Here is a 15,545-nt window from a genome sequence, read left to right on the forward strand (position 1 = left end):
ACTACCTTCCTCCCTTGCCTCCTTCTGCTTGCGGCTGGGGTGATTTAGAGAGTGGGGAGAAACTGGAAAACGGGAAAGACGCTTTTAAGTTGATGGCATCTGTTTGTAGCAATGAGGGTGGAACTTCCTGTTGATGCAAAGTTTGATAGATGTGTGAAAAGTCACCTTGTCATGGTTGTGGGGGAAGGAAGGAATTGATTCCCTTTGCAGCCCACTATCCACAAAGCTTTGGGGGAGAAGCCCTGGAAATCCACGGGAGATTTGCTGCGCCTCCCTGCAAGCCCCTTGTCCCTTTCAAAGGTGAGAGGGGTTTGTTGGACCTTTCCCAAACCTTATGGCAAGGACACATTTCCTTGTCCTGTTGATGCCCTTTTCTCTGAAGAGCTTTTCTGTCATGGGGACTGAAAAGCGCCACCGTGCTGTTGGGAAGTGGATCAGGTTGGCGTGCATGTCCCACCTGCAGGGGTGTCGAAGCTTATCTTCGGCCCTTAAGGGTGTGGTTGGGCTCATTGGTTTCTCTTGATGGAACCTTTGCTGCTTATGCTGTTTCATCGCAAACGTACAAAGCTCAAAAAGAAACCAGTTAATCTTTCAACTTTCTCTCTCTTTAAAACTGCCACTATCCTCCTCTAACCCTTTGCTACCCCCTCCCAGTTGTGCCACGTCTCCTCCCAGCATGCTGGGTGGCTTCCCAATTAGCAGGTCCCATATTCTACTGGGATTAACGTTTCTCTGGAGAAAGCCTTGGAACAGGGAGGTGAGATCGGGGCAGGCGCTGTGGCCCAGCTGTGGCGGTGAACCTGGCCCCATCACAGCACCTCACTGGGAGCTGAGCTGGACGGTGAGCCCTGTTCCTCCGTTGTGTTCTCCTGCAGGGTCCCATCCGTTCTGCCTTTTCCTGGGTTTATTTCCCCTTGGTGTGAATAACTGAGTGCTGGGCTGGTCCCGATCTGTGAACAGAAGCACTGGGTAGGAGAATAAAGGGGGAGAGCAAATCGCCCTCTTAATCCCTAATGCAGAAAATGCTAAATCCCTCAAGACCTCCTTTTCAGCGTGTACTGTCTGTAAAACCTGTTTCGGATTGGGATCAGCATCGCGGTGGAGACGGGGTGCGCCGCTGCCTGTGTGCAGTGTGTGCCTCTGTGTGTGTCTGGCAGTGGCACAAAAGGAACCGGTTGATGATATTCATGGGATGAAAGGCCCGGTTCCTGGGGACACACTTGGTTGGATGCAATTAAAATGCCTGTCAGGCGTTTGATGCCAACAACCCTTTGACAAACGGCTTCAGAAGCCGCGAGGTGCAGCATCCTATTGTAAGTGAATGATGGCGGAGCCGGCTGGTTTGTCATCGTTCTCGAAATTTCTGTGGCCAGTGAACTCCCTCTTCCTCTCCCACTCACCCTCTTTTCTTTTTCACCACTGCGGGGACGACTTCTAATTTGCAGTTTTCCTTTTCCTGACGTACACATGGTAGATCCAAGCTGGTGGCTCGCAGACTGCGTCTGGCTGGAGATCGGCAGCGAGCCGATGGATAGCAGCACGCCAGGAGAATGATTATGCAGCAGTTATTTAAGGATAGGCTTTTGTAGTACGACAGCGTATGAGCTGGTAATAATTCTCTTTTAAAAATGTCAGCTTTGTTTGCTTGCTAAGGATTCAGAAGAGTTCTACCTTTGTGCAGTAGCTTTTTGGATTTACTCTGCTGTAGATTAAATTCTGTAGCGGTGCACGCTGGATGAATTGAAATGTATAGGTAATAAACTCCTGTGGTTCTGTTTGTAAATGTATTTGGTGCATAGATAATGTATATTCTGTGCACACACACCTTCATCCTTGTAGAGCTGTGTTTATGCTTGTAGAGCTGTGGTGTTGCATGTCTTTGTGTAATAGCAAGGAAACTTTTCTCATTGCTGAAAACTGTTTTTCAGTAAAAATCACATATTTTCAGCTTCCCCCCCACGCACCTTTGTTTTCTCTTAGCAGATTCTGCAGTATCTAGCCTTGGTTGTGACGCACCCATCGGAATCTGCTTGTTCATCGATCAGGAAGGTAGGAGACCTCTGGGTTTGAATGGCATTTTGAGAATGTGGGAATGAATGGGGTGCAGGGTGCCGGCTGTTCTTTGTCGGGGTGGGCTTTTTTGGTTTAAACAATAGTTGTTACTCTGCATTTTGTCCAAGTACGGGGGGTTGCAGCTTTCCGTACGTTTTTAGATTGTTCTGGCAGGCACTGTGAAGTTATTTCTGATGGGTGTGTGGATGCTCTAGCCGTTTAATTAGTGCTTTGGGCTGCTGCTCCGGCAGGGTGAGATACAGCTTGTCTGTTGTCTTGGGTCGTCGGGATAGTGAGAGTGCAGAGCTGCCTTCAGCCCTATAGGATGTGGGGTCGTCTTCACGTTGATTGTAGCATCGGCAGGAACAGGGTTAAACTCCCCGTCTTGCTCAGAGCAGGTAGCATCCATCACTGCATGGACAGAAACCATAGTGGTGGCTTCATGCTGTATTGCTTTGGGGAGGAGGGAAACTTCTTTTAACCCATTCAGTGCTGCTCAAACCCTTGTGTACCTCAGCCTGGGGTTTCTGCAGGGCGTTTCGGTAGCCTGGCAGAGTGCGCAGTGCCAGTAGGGCATCCTTCTGATGCCTTCTCAACATAGTGCTGGCATGTCAGGATTATCTCTGCGGATCACAATGGAACAAGCAGACTGGAGGTTTTTGACGGTGTCATTGCTCTTCCCCCTCGTACCTTTTGGCTTTGATTGCTTTAACCCCTTGATGCCATAAAGGAAATGGTGAGATAAAACCTTGAAGAATGAAAGACATTAAGCAACTTTTTTTGTGTTGGACTTTCAGATGTCAGGTAGTTCAGGAATGCAGATCTCATTGATGTGCAGTCAGGACCGGGTGCTTAAAAAAAAAACCAGAAAAATCCAAGCAGGAATGAAAACTGGCTCCTTCTCCCTTGCTGGAGAGAGGAAAAGGGATATCCATCTTGCGTTCACTTCTCAGGTGCCAGCTCTCTCCCAGTACCTTCCAAACCAGGCTTTATCATGGGGTGTTCCTCCCAGGTGTCCTGCAGGTGATCCATGTGCCTTAACTCTGCATTTAGATCTGGAGGGAGTGTGTGTGATTTCAGGGCAGCAGTCAAAACCCAGGTGTGGCTGCAGACTGGAGAGCCAGGATGCCTGTAGAAAACTAGGAAAAAGGTGAGGAGTTCTTCAGGAAGGGCTATTACGTCTCTAGGCTGGGTAAATCAGGAGTGATGATAACTCAGTGAGCAAGGCTGCTCTCACGAAATAGCCATCTGGTCCCCTGCAAGGCAGGAGCCCCACACCAGAGCACCAGCACTGGCAGGGCTGTGTGATGTGGGCCACTGCTGGTGGCAACGCAGCCCTCAAAATGTGATGAATAATCTGTTTCAGTGGAGTCAGTGCTAGGGCTGAGCGATAGATGCTGCTTCCTGCAGGAATATTCTCTCTCCTGGTTTTCTTCCATACAATTCTATTCCTGGTTTTCCTCTTCGATACCTCTTTCTGTTCTCTTGGCCTTTGTGTTTTTCGCTGTCTTTGGCGGAAGGCTTCTTACTTCAGAGGTTTTCCTGACTAAATTCAGTTCCTCAAAGGAATGCTTCACTTGTCAGTTTTTCTTAGCTGCTTTTCATACTGTTCCCTCCCGCTATCACTTATCACTAGACTCATTGAAATAGAAAAACATGAAGTAAATAGTGTATAAAATGCTTTAGTTCTAGAAAAGAATGCATTCAGTGATCTGTTTTTAGCGCTGAGCAAGTCTCTTCTCGTCCCTTTACTTTTAATTTCACTTCCATTATCCAAGGGCAGTGAGCCAAGCTGCAGTCTCATACTGATTTCATTAATGTTTTGCAAACTCTGTCTCAAGGACTAACGCTGCTGGCTGGGCTCGATGTCAAAATCCAAGGGTTTGCTGCAGCGTTGGAGAAGGGGAAAGGAAGGATCTCTCACAAAGCAGTGATGGCATTGTCAGCAGCTGAGTAGAACTGCCTCGATTTTACAGTAGCAGTGGATAATGAAGCAAATTTGTTGACAGTGTGAGCCCTTCACATGAACGGTTTTCATCTCCTATGGAAACGTCTCCTATCTCCTGTGCACAGCATCTTATCAGTCCTCTGTGGTCTCCTAAAAACAAAGAAAGGTTGTCACCTATTTGCTAATAAATTGGAGCTGGTGAGGTGATTCTGGGTTTTTAAAAATAAACAATACATCTACATTTCTTCCATCTCTGATTTATCGGTCATTTTAACCTCCTCCTTTGATACGTGTTTTTAGGATTCATATTACAAATCATTCCTTCTGACTGCAAAGAAGAAAATGCGATGTTATGCTGGCAAAAAGGAAAATGATTTCAAGCAATATCATTTTCTTGAAGCAGAGGTAAGGGGCGCATATGCCGGAAGAGGAAAATTTATACTGGATTGACAGGATGTTAAAATCCTGCGGCCACAGGGGTGTCATAAGATGGCTTGGCTTTTCAAAAGAAAAGCAGTTTGTTAGCTAACACAAAAAGGCAAGGGAAGCCAGGGCATGCAGTGAGGTGTGCTGGCTGCCGGCTTGTGGGCTCCAGGGCACGCACCCAGAATGACGCGATGTTTGGCACTTGCCATCGTTTAAACCAACGGCAGGGTGGCCAAATGCGCCAGAGGTGTTGGGCAGCAACGCGTGTCGGTTCATCCGCGGGGAGCAGCAGCCGGAGCGAGCCTGGGCCCCTGTCTGCCTCTGTCTCGAGATCAGCGTCTCTGTTTTAACTGCGCTTGTTAGACGGCTCTCTCAGCACGTGCGATGGAGGTAAGGGAGGGGTTGCTTTACAGCTCTTCTGGGCTCGGTCTCAGCGTCCTCACTTTGTTTACTGGGGTTAGATTTGGATCACCAGTGTTAACGTTGTCTTGTCCTGTGGTTACATGAAATAAGTATTTCTTTGAGCATTGGTATTGATGGTGCTGACTTCCCTCTTAATTTGTCTTGTGCTTGATTAAGAATTCTCAGTGAAGATTTTTGGGCTGTTTTACCAAGTAGAAAAGCTGTTTCCTGGGCAAATTATTCAGCGGCAAGTAAGGATCCTATGTAAAGGGTTTCCTTTCAGCTGGGACATTGGGAGGGGTCACTCGCAGCTTCTATCTTTTCTACTTGGACTTCTGCTTTCCTGTGATTTGTAGGAAGACAGTTATCATTGCTTCTGCATCAGAGCAGGCTAGAATTGGTCAATGGACTCAACAGTTAGGAGCTGGGTAGAACATAATCCATGTAAAACTGATTTCTGTGGGTAATACCAGAGCTGATATATCGCGGTCCTTATGGAAGTTGTTTTCCTATGGGTTTACATCTTGGGTCCTCTCGTCCTGTACCACACCTTTTGTTACCTTTGTAGTGGGCTGACTGACCATCGCGTGTGTGTACTGCCTGCCTGGAAGGTCAGAGGCAGCAGGTGGTGAGATTGTGTCAGTGCTCTCTTCATTTGAGGGAAGAAAGGACTCATTTCAGCTTTGGCTTTCATTTCTAGGAAGAAAATACCTTCCTGTCCTTCACCCTCTGTCAGGCTGTACTTAAATACGAAGAGTTAGGGGCAGTCAGACAGCAGAAGTTTGCTTTAGTAACTTTAGGAAAGACCTTGTGTAACCTGTCGAGAAAATAACCATCAAAGTGCAGAGATCCTCGCGGAGGAGGAGCTGGGGCAGCAGCTCGGCTGCCATGGCCTGAGCTGGACGAGGAGCCGATGGGATGCAGGCCTGTGGTCTCCGGGAAGCGCTTTAAAAGCTGCTAGGGCATTCCTGAAGGTTTGTAATCCTTCTCTTCCTTCTTTTTTTGTCTGTAAAACATGCAAAGGAATGCCAATGTATTCCTCAGAAGGAGCATTCTTCAGCTTTGCAAAACTATTGAGATCCTTGGGTAGAGGACACTGCATATGTACAAAATTGGATCATGAGGCTGGGTATGGTGGCTTTTTTCTTGGCTGCAGTAACAAAGGTGTTGCTGCAGTAGCGGTACTGATAAAAAAGCTTAGAAAACATTGAGTAAAAGACTTGATTTGTCCCACCTTCACCCATCAGCTTAAGTCTTTCTTCCTGTGTAGTGCTGCTCTGTAGCATCATATTGTGGTCATACAGATCTGTGATGACTTTTAACGTGATAATGCATAACTGATGATGGATTCACCTGTCCCTTGCATGGAGAATGTGCTGTTTCCCGGTAGACACAGCTGGTACGCTAAGGCTGGGAAAGGCAGAGGAGGCTCTGTGGCAGGTAGCATGCTAGAAGAAAGCCTTTACAGCAACAGCGCTGCTGACTCACGCTTTGCACCTGGAACATTCCCTGAAAGGCTGGAGATGCAGATTAAATTCTTTTCCCTATCCCAGTCAGGGGACAATTCAATTCATTGTATTATTTGCCACCAAGTGAAGCCTCGAGATAGTTATGCACTGCTGCATTTTCACTGGCGTTTTATGGAGTGCATTAGCATGGAGCTTGTGAGAAATCATGGGCAATTTATTTTAATACATTGGGTGTCAGTCGGTGCTAAATCACAGAAGCTATTTACATTTGTTTTCTGAGTCATCCTGGTTCCTGTGATAAGGTGCTTTTTCAGTATGTGTGGTTAGTAAATTGAGTTCATCTTTTCTTTTTCTTACTTAGTGTGTATATTTGCTCTTAAAAATGCAAATGGATGCCCTAATTGGCTAAAAGAAAATGAGTCACATTTAAGAAAGTGCCTTTCCTTAGCCCCTTTGTCATCAAAGGGAAGAGGTTCATGGGTGTTCCCACAGGAATAGGGAGCAGTGGGGGAGAGACCAGAGCTGTGTGGTTAAGTGTCGGTATAAAACTCCAAGTATTGTCCACTTGTGTGTGTGTCCATGGTTCCGAAGCTGCTTCCCAAAGGACCGCTGTACTGCTCAGCATTGTAGCATTAAATACCAAAAAACTTCTTCTTAGCGTGGAATCCGTAGCGCTGAGTTTGGTTGGGGAGAGAAGGGTGCGTGTGACGGCTCTGGGGACAGGACAGTCCGCTGCCCAGGTCAGATAGCAGGGAGGAAACAGTGCTGGGCTGGGGAAGGCACCCAGTTCTGCTGCTGAAGGAGCAGCGTTCACTTGCCCATTCACACGTGCTCTCAGCCCCACACGTACCTCTCTGGCTGCAGTGCAGGAACCGGTGCCTGCTGCTTTCCTGAAACAGCATTTTATAGCCTCCAAGTGTCGGGAAGAGCAGTAGAAGTTTCTGTGCTGATCATTCCCAACACGATGTCAATGGAGTTGATCTGGAGTTTCACAGAGGGAGAAGCCTCTCTTGCCGGTGTAGATTTTCCAAGTTCCCCTACTATTTTTTTAAATATTTAAGACCGAGCTCTGGTGGAGAAAGGACAGCAGGAGTGGCAAACACAGGGCTGTAGGGTCTGGAGTTGGATCAGGTTCTGCCTTTGGACACTCTAGCCCTGGAAACCAGGCTGCCCTGGCTGGGATTCAGCACTGCTGCGCCCTTCTCTCCTCATATCCAGTCCTGAGCACACCAGGGAGCAACCTCCCTGGTAGCTCCAGCTTGCTTTCATTTTTGTCTGAAAGAGAAGGTGTAAAACCCCAGTCTGCAGTCTCATTCCACCTGAAGTGGTCTCTGGCTGGGGTCAGAGAAGGGACAAACCCTGTGACGTTTAATAATTTAGGACAGAGCTGCCTGCTCTAGGATTTCTGTGGGCACAGCAGGTTAACTGCAATCTGTTTAAGGGTGGATTTCTTTGCATCAATCCATCCCCCTTCTCAGCGTTTCTCAATGTGGTTGTGATGGCCTGGCTGATGGATTGGTGTTGGGGTTCTCCACATTGGCTTAATGCAGTGTAAACCAAGTCTGTAATGGTTCAGGATGTCTGATACCTGTATGGATTGCTCGGTGTTAAATCAGGGCTGAGTTATGGCTGCATTTGAAGCGTTTGCCAGCAGGTCTGTGTAGCCAGGCCTTACCCTGCGGCCACAGCGGGTGTCATCCTGGCCAGGGAAGGTAGATCCTGGCCCCATGACATACTGCTCTGGTGACTTCCTGGCAACGTTGTGTAGTCTGACTGCTCATTTTGTGTCTTTCTAAAGCTTATAGGGAATTTGAAACACACCGGCTTCATTTTTAAGCAAAACAAAGCGCAGCTGATGGTACTGTGCAGTGAGCGCCTCGCTAATAACACATGCTCTGCTGGAGCCAGCGTGTGGCTCCTACACTGTGTGCTCAGCATCTCCAAAGGACAAGACAACAGTTGAGTAATCTTTTCTTGGGTTTAGAAACATCATGGTAAAACTAAAGGAACATCAGATGCCAAAGAATGAGTCAAGATTGCACTGATAATATTTCTTTTTCATAGTCATGATAAGATAGAAGTTATAGAAACAAATTAAACAAAATAGGATGCTCAGCATTGTGCTGAATGCCCTCAGAGAAGACAGAAATCTGAGATATAAAACTCTGTGATCCCCTCTCACCACATAGTCCTGTGCATGTACTAAAAGGGTCTCCATCTCTTCAAATCCCACTGGGATCCACAGACATTTGTCTGGAGCTGTGGGCTCACTGGGCTTGGAAGTGCTGCTGATGCCCCCCTGAGCAGGAGCTTCCTTTCTCCTTGGATGGATGTGCGGTACCTAGGAGGAACATTGCCACAAACTGCTGCTGCAATACGACTGAGCATATTAATAATCATTAAAATAAGAATTGGTGCTATTATGTGTAGTGCTGGTGTTGGGTAATGAATGAGGAGAAGAGCAGAACTGGTAACGGCAGCTGTTGGACAAGGACAGCGTTGCTCACTGCAGCGACCTGGCCTGCGAGAGACACAAAAAGCTCTTTAGTATTTAAATGAACGTGCTTATTTTTAGGGCAGTTGTATTTAGTGTCCATTTCAGCAAGCAGCAGTAATTATGAAAAGATGAATTCAAGACTGATGTCTACAACTGCTAAAAGTAGTTTTACAATTGTATAACTAGCCCGCGTGCGTGAAAACTTCAAATACCAATGTGTGCGTTACTCAGAAGCAGGAAACTTGAGTGCTTTAGTGATTAATTATAGAACAGAAGGGATGGAAACCATCCCCCATGGTACACATAACGCATCCATGTGGCTTGCAAACAACATACAAACCAGGAGTAACTCCCGGAGAGATCTCACTAAAGAATAATTGAATATAAAAAAGAAAGGAGAGCAGTTCTGTGTGGCTGTGTGACACAAGGAGGTGGGGTGTTGTTCCGAACTGTGGCGCATCTTAGCATGCCGCGTGCCTGCACTGCCAAGGGAGGAGAGTGTCAGAGCAGGGTCATCAGTAATCTTTTAGTACAGTGTGGCGCTGGCTAGAAAGGACTGTCAAGAGGTTTTGAGCAACCGTATTGTTATTACAGTGGAATCCTGTTGTTTTCAGTGTTCTTGTCCTGTAATGGTTTCACCCAGAGAGTGACATATACAGATCCAATAATGCTTAGACCCTGCCTTTTTTTCTGCCCTGTCGTTCATCACTCATATATTTTTGCAGGAGGTGCAGTGTGTTGAGTTTATTTAGCTTTGTGCCTCTTGCTACAGATGGTGCAGCACTCCGGAGTGAGGCCTGAGCCGGGACAGCTCTTCTGGTGCCATTGAAGAGAGGTGCCAGCAAGACTGTCTTGTTGTTTCCCTCCTGTCCCAATTGTAGGGGGACCAGGGGGGACAACACCTCCGCCTTCTGCTGCCCATGTTGAAACCAGGGCTGGCGGAGGCCCAGGGCTGTTGCGATGTCTTTTGTAGGCACCTTGGCGGGTGTTTGTGGTCGTGTTCCAGAGACATCTTGAGCACTGGAGCCATCTCACTTACCTTTTGGGTTGCGATTTGATACCATCACCTCCGTGCTACAAAATACTTCTCGGCTGTGCAACCCAACACTCATTTTTTGTTCTTAATCTGTGAAGGTGCCCAGCAGAGCCAGCAGAAGCAGTCAGCCATGGTGTCAGCTCTGCAAAACATGTGTGATTTTCCCTGTAAAATACTAACCTGTTATTAGAAATGGAGAAAAGCAGTGAGGCATAAGGGAGGGGATACGATCAAATCATGGCATCTGTGCCTACATGTTCGCTTCCGTTTGGTTCATGTTTGCATTTGTTTTCCAGAGCTCACTCTATTATGAGGAGCTCTTGTAATAACAGTGCCTTGACCCATGAAATGCCTTTCTGCCGTATCCAAAGGGGCACGGAAAATAGCAAAACAAACTCTCCTTCCTAATATCAGTGAGGGAGTGCTGGAGTTACAAGTATTTTATTCGTGTGAGGTCTGTTGGAATAAAGCGCTGCAGACAAACTGATTCCTGGAACAAATCAGGTTCTTCTGTAACCAGATATGAATTTGGCCCGTGTATATATGTGAATGTAATCATATATAATACAGAATAGTAGTCTTTAAATCCATAACATTAGGGGAAAAAAAGGAGCATAACTTCTTTCACTCACTGAGAACGTCACTCTATTTATCAAAAAAACCCCAGTGTTTGAGACATAATTCATGTTTTTAGCTTTGTATAACCGTCAAAAGGGAGAGATTTGTTGCTATCTGGTCAGGGTTATTTGGTTGATTTGAAATACCATTACTGAAGTAAAATGGATAAAATAACGTAAACAACAGTCTTACTGGGCCTAATCCTGCATCTGTGGAATGGTGTGTTGCCTTGGAAAGCCCCAGGCGGGGCTTGCGGGGCAGGGGGTCCCAGGTGGGAGCCTCTCCTCTCCACCTGTAGTTCTGTTTGCATAGCTCACTAAAAGGAACAGGAGACCCAAACTGCTCCCATCCATTTGGCCAAAAAACGCTCTCACCTTTGGATCCAATCCATGTTACGGTGCTAATGCACTTCCGTGCCCCTTTCCTCTTAAAACAAGGGAAAGAAATAGTTGTATAATAAATTATGTCATGAGGAAGAAAGTCATATGTGGTGACAGAGCTTAAAAAGGCTTTTGAGGATTTACAGCTGTGCGTGTTTGTGAGAACTGAACCCAGAGCGTTCTGATTTCCCAGCAATTCTGCTCACAGAGATCAGCACAAGACGGACGTGTGCGAAGATGAAGGAGTGCGGGGTGTCAGCCAGGTGGGAAGTGGTGGCCCTTGGCCCCTGCAAGAAGCTGGAGCTGCTGCTTGCGTCTGCTGGACCTCCTCACTGCAGACGGGCAGTGGCTCTCTGTCTCCCTGCAGGTTTGCTCTAGGAAGGTTAAGCCCGTGGATTGCAATAATCCTTGCAATATTAAAAGCTCCAGCCTTGCAGCGCCTGTTGGGGAAGGGCCCGACAGCCTTCACGGAAACTTGCTAAGATGGTCCGTTTGGCCAGCACCCCGATGCCTCCCCTCTGGCTTTTCCACTTGGCTCTGGCTCCTGGTTTCTCAGGCTCATCAGCACCTTTACCTTATGCTAAAACACACCCCACAGCAGGAATTGGCCTTGGCTCCCAGCCCTTGGCTGCTTTAGTGGAATTAAGTTTCTCACAGATCCATGTCATTCAGAATTCGCTGCAGCCTGCCTGCTCCGGCCCCCCCAGCTGGCACTGGCGGTTCTGTTCCTTTCCCCTATGACCATCACTGGTTCTCTCTGTCCGTGCAGAAGGCCTGCCTGGGGACAGCCTGCACCTCTGAGCTGAGATGGTGTCCCCTGTGCAGCCCTCTGCCGTCTTTGGCAGCTTGTCTGTGCTGAGGCTCACAGATCCCATAGTGCCAGGCTCTCCAGGCTGGCTGACACATTTCCAACTCAGCAGCGGAGCTGCTGTGTCCCAGGGTCCGGCACACGTGTTGGCATGACACAGAGGCGTCACTTATCACTGCTGGGCAGGAGCATCTGTCCCGAGCTTTGCTTATTTTGTGTTTGATGGAGAGAATGGGCAAGTTTGTAAATGACAGCATGGAATGATGAACTGTGACCCCTGCAGCTGCTTCAGGTTAGAGGGCTCCGTGCGACGGGAGACGATCTTTGAGTCAGCACATGTCTGGAGCTGGGCTGGGCAAAGGAAGGCTGCTTATCTGTCTAAATAGACTTGATGGCTATTGTGTGGCTGCCATCTGTCCTCCTTCACACAGGATAACTTCGCTTTATTGTTATCTCTCACCATATCTTGCTAGGTCTCCAAACTGCCGGTCAGTCTGCATTCACTGCGGGATAAAGGAGCTGCCATTTCTCTTAACAGGAAATAATCTTGCCACAATAGTGTAAATGAGCCTTTTTCCCTCCCCTTTTGGCAGAAGCGGCTTTCTGCGCAAGAAATGTGATTGATGGCAGGGGCCTTACCACAGCATTTATCATCTTGATTAATCACTGCGCTTTAGTAGGGCACTTTGCCTTAAACAGAAGGCAGTAGCCAAATAAACAATAGCTGGAGCATTAAGCATTGAAAGCCAAAACACATTTTATGATGTAATATATTAGAAGGGAAATAAATGCAAGGTTTGGAGAAGAACAAGGGTTGGACATGCAGTGTGCTTCAGGGAACGCTGTAAAAATTTTGCTATCTAGAGTTGAGAGGTTTGAAGGAGTTTTAATGTGGGCTAACAGTAATGCAAGCGTGTAGCGTGTTGTAGACGCTTCTTGCTGTGCCAGCTCGTATCCGCGTCCCGCTGCTTACCTGCTGTCGGGAGGTGATGCTGGCTGATAAGCCGGGGGCTGAGCTGTCTGCATGGCAGCGCTGAGCAGGCTGAGGGCTTCGCATCTCTGGCCCCAGCCCAACACCAGCTCCACGCAGCGGCTGCAGCACCACGGGCGAGTGCAATGGGAGCCGGTCCACAGTTTGTGTTTAATGGATCTGTTATGTCCAAGTGTTCTCTGCATCAGCAATGAAGCCTTTATAAAGGGCTGCAAACATTGAGGGGGCCGAGTGAAATTCTTCCCTTCGGCAACTGGTTCAAGTTGTGAGAATTTTAGTAAGTGCAAGCAAACAGGAATATTCTGGGAGATTCCAGAAGGTGTTTGTCATTCCCAGGCAGGGGATAAGCCCAAGTTCATGGTCCTCTGTTGCTGTGTTGAGCAAGCAGGGTTAGCCCTGTGGTTTTGCAGAGAGAGGAGATACTTGGATTGTCCTTGGGCGCTCACCACAGCCTGTCACCTGTCATTGCGCATCTGTGAACTGAGAATTGAGCAGTGTCTGAGCTCTGGAGCAAAATCCTGTAGAGCTTTCTGTGCTCAGAGGCTTGTGGAGAGGGGTCAGTCCTCCAGCATGTGAAGTGCAGCAGGATTACAGGTGCTTCCTTCACCAGGTGTGAAAGTTGAGAGGTGGCGGTGCATGAGGGGTTAAAAAACAATTGCATTTTATCGTCTTTTCTGTTAGTGTTGGTCTCTTTGTGCCAGTTTGCTGTCTTTGCCCCATAGAGACCTCTGGAGCTTCCACAAAAGGTTTGAAGTGTCCCAATAAGCACTGCATGAATCAGTATGAGATGGTGAGGTGGTTACAGAGTGCTGTTCCTGGGCTGTGCACTCGGTGGTGGTGGGAGTGGGCATATCAGCAAGCTGAACAGCGACCAGGAACGTATTTCCTTTTGGGGCTCCTGGTCACCTCTGCAGCATGCTGGGGTTCCTTACAGGATGGTGGCTGCTGGAGAGGCTGCAACTACCTGCGGAACTCGCGTGTCATGAAAAAAAAACAAGTGACTGAAAAGAAGGGGGACGGAGGAGGGAGGGGAAGATGTTCCTTTTCTGTGTTGAATTCCTGTTGAGACTGGCCACCTGTGTGGCTTTGGTATTGTCCTGCAGCACATGACCATTTGTAGAAAGTGAACCTTTGTTCCTCCTGTCCAACCACCTCTGCTGTTTGGGATGAGAGGAGGAAGGACTGGGACTGCTGCAGTCGCACTCAAGGAGCAACTACGAAGCAGGCAAACCATTGTAAAAGCAAATGTGAGTAATTGTAGATGGTTAGGCACACTGAATAAAACATTTTTTGAGTTGAGAAGCCAATGTGGGGACACCGAGACACAACACAACTGCACGGATGGAAATTTATTCCTGGTTACTAAGTACGCTTCACTGGTTGTGATTTTTAAGTTCAAAGCAATGAAACAGTTTCTAACCTTAGAGGGTAAAAAAATGGATTGAGGGTAATAAACGCCTTCAGGTATTTCTTTTCCACCTTCCAGTACATTGTAGTGTCCATGTGAAAGGTCCTGGTAGGGAAGATGTGGCCCCAGGGCTTGCAGCACTTCCAATCCCAGTGCTTCTGTGGGAGCCTAATGCCACATCTCTGGGGCTCCTGCAGATACAGAAGCTTGGAGTTTGTCCAGCAGCAATTTTGTTTGCCAGCTATTGTTTGGGTTGTCTTGCCTTTAGGGTTTTCCTCACTTTAGTGTTTCAGGTCTGGTTTTTTTGTCTTTATGGGCTCCAGTCGTGTAACTGGTGATCCCTGCAAGCCGCAGCGATTTCGTTCTGTTTGCCTGGTATCAGTTGCAGTTTCTAGGAGGGGGAGAGGAGGAGGAGGGAGGGAAAGGAACAATCCACAAACTTTTAAGTTGCTTATGTGATGGGGCAGCTCTACGGAACTTGAGCGTTCTCTAGATGCATAGAGAGTTCTCTAAATGCTTTTACACAGAGTTGTTTGCATGAGGGCAGTTTTCTCCTACGTACTTCGCTGACTGCTCTGTAACTTGGGACGAGTCATTTAATTCCAGGCTTTGCACCTGAGTACATGGCTTGGCTTTCTTACTTAGAAAATATGTGGATAAACCTCAAACCTTCATAGCAAAACATATCTGGAAGTTACGAGATACCTAAAATATATGCATTTCTGTAGCTCTCTAAAGCCTGTATGTGCCCTGTGTTGGTTTGAAACTAGAATGACAAGGTCAGTCGCTTGCCAAGATTGGACCTAGGTCTTGCAGAAGGGTTGGAGTCCTCCCAGGGGAGTCGCAGGTTGAAGGCATCACTGTGAGAACGTGCCGTGGGTGGGGATCAGAAGGAGCCTAGTGACAGGGCTTTGGTTTTGGAGCAAGCAAACCGCTGCAGTGTGCAGCTTGGGAGGGCACTCGCCTACGAGCGCTTGTGTAGGCAGAAATGGTGAGTGCTTTCTCTCTGATATTTAAAACACCAAAAGTGGACATTTGAACACTCTAAAAATCATCGTATGTAAAGCTTTTTATTAGGGCCAAAGGTGAGACCTTTTGTTTGGCATTGTATGATGCCAGTACGATGGTCTGTGTGGTCTCAGCCTTGAAATGCAAGCTCCATTTTGTGAGAGAGCTTCCTCCGTGGGAGAGAGTGATGGGGACTGGAGGTGATGTCCACAGGGATAAACACCGCGTTTCTCTGAGGACGTACCCCATATTGCCCCTGGATCTTTTCAGCTGGTGGCTGTTCTTGCACTGTGCACCACTGCTGTGAAATCAGCTTGTAATGGATTCCTGAAATCACTCCTTAGGTCCTAGGTTCTCCTGATATAACAGTCATCCTTTTGACTACTTTTTCCTTAAGGTCATGGAAGCACTGGATTTGATTAAAATGGATTCTCCCCCTCTTCCTTGTGCATATCTTGTGGGAAGTGTATGGTGCTATCAGAGAATCATAGAATGGTTTGGG

At 47.5% G+C, this 15,545-nt stretch overlaps 1 protein-coding gene across 45 annotated transcripts in view; it reads left to right on the forward strand.

Moving 5' to 3' along the window:
* MAP2 (microtubule associated protein 2) overlaps nucleotides 1-15,545 on the forward strand; it is a 211,735-nt gene that overhangs the window by 82,760 nt on the left and 113,430 nt on the right. For 31 of the 45 annotated variants that reach the window (XM_054069489.1, XM_054069512.1, XM_054069508.1 and 28 more), the window contains exon 3: nucleotides 1,984-2,049. The exons of 2 other annotated variants lie outside the window; for them this stretch is intronic. The gene's annotated coding sequence lies outside the window, so the exon portion shown is untranslated. 12 more of the 45 variants (XM_054069495.1, XM_054069506.1, XM_054069494.1 and 9 more) reach the window with 7 other exon arrangements.

Source organism: Cuculus canorus, chromosome 6 (assembly GCF_017976375.1).
Source record: "Cuculus canorus isolate bCucCan1 chromosome 6, bCucCan1.pri, whole genome shotgun sequence".
NCBI classification, from domain to species: domain Eukaryota; kingdom Metazoa; phylum Chordata; class Aves; order Cuculiformes; family Cuculidae; genus Cuculus; species Cuculus canorus.